Genomic DNA, 1398 nt, shown 5'->3' with positions numbered 1-1398 from the left:
TAGGGCCGGGGGAGCCCCCCCCAGGGCCAGCCGTTAGCTCCCTTCTCACAATGACCCTGCTGGTGGCTTGTCCCCATGGGCACAGAGGAAACAGCTCCCTCTGATCCCAGCACGGGGGACCGGCAGCACATGAGCACCCTGAGCCTCCAACCCCCATATCCTGCTCCCCCCTCTTGCCTAATTTGAGTGAGAAGCTCTCACACAGACCCACCACTGCTCCCTCAGGGACCCTGAGCATCCCCATCCCTCCAACCCTGCCGAGCTACAGCAAGAACCTGGAGAGCGTCCCCATGGGCATTTCCCCAAAGCCACTACCCTTGTCTTGAGTTGGCCAACTCTGCCCTCGTGAGCCCCCACGAGGAGCTGGAGTCCCTCCACCACCCCAGTGTCGGCCAAGGGCTGCTTCTCTGTGTCCCAGTGTCCACCATCAGTGGCCTCTGTCCTGCTTTATCCCTCCTCTCCCTTCCTGCATCATTAAACACTGAAGGATCCATCTTGGTTTCCTGTTGTTCCCGAAATGGTGGTGGAGGGGACTCAGACGTTCTCAGGGGCTATCACGGGGCTCAAGGCGCCTCCCAAGAGATAGTGGTGGAGGAGATGGAGGCCTCACCTTCCCCACACTGGTCCCAACAGCTGGCCAGAGGCAGGAAATGCCACGGCCACCCTGCCCAGTGCTCCCAGTATACCCCAGCGCCTGCAGGGTTTTACCCAGGTGGTGAGCTCCTTCTCTGAATCTTCCTGGAGAAGAAGGGCCATGCCCAAACCTCTGTCCCCCCACACCCTCCCTGCAGGTATTTAGAGACATTGATGAGACACCTCCCGCAGTGTCTTCTCCAGGCTGAGCCATCCCAGCAGCCTCGGCCTCTCCTAGGAGAGATGCTCCAGTCACTTCAGCACCTTGGTAGCTCTTTCCTAAGTCTAGTTTAAGGCTCCTACAGAAGCCTGGCTTAGTAAAGCCAGAAACTTGTTGGGGAACACCCACAGATGTTTGGGTGAGCGCCTTGAGCTCCCAAGAGACCCCGCTTCTCAAAGGTATATCTGACTTCCCAAGGTAGAGCCATGATCATGGAAGCCCAACTCTTGAGGATGGCACCAGCCATTCAACCAGGTGCTCCAGTCCCATCACCCATCTTCCCTGGACCCACTGGAGTCCCTCGGGGGTCGGTGCTGGGACCAGCACTGTTCAATACACTCATCGGGAGGACGGGACAGAGGGCCCTGGCAGCAAGTTTGCTGATGGCACAAAGCTGGGAGGAGGGGCTGATGCCCCAGCAGGCTGTGCTGCCGCCCAGCAAGACCTGGACAGGCTGGAGAGTTGGATGGAGAGAAGTTTTAGGAAAATACAGCAAGGTCAAGTGTGGAGTCTCGCACCTGGGAAAGAACAACCCCGTGTGCCAG

This window comes from Apaloderma vittatum, unplaced genomic scaffold (genome assembly GCF_000703405.1).
Source record: "Apaloderma vittatum isolate BGI_N311 unplaced genomic scaffold, ASM70340v1 scaffold5760, whole genome shotgun sequence".
NCBI lineage: Eukaryota > Metazoa > Chordata > Aves > Trogoniformes > Trogonidae > Apaloderma > Apaloderma vittatum.
This window is presented reverse-complemented; position numbering follows the sequence as displayed.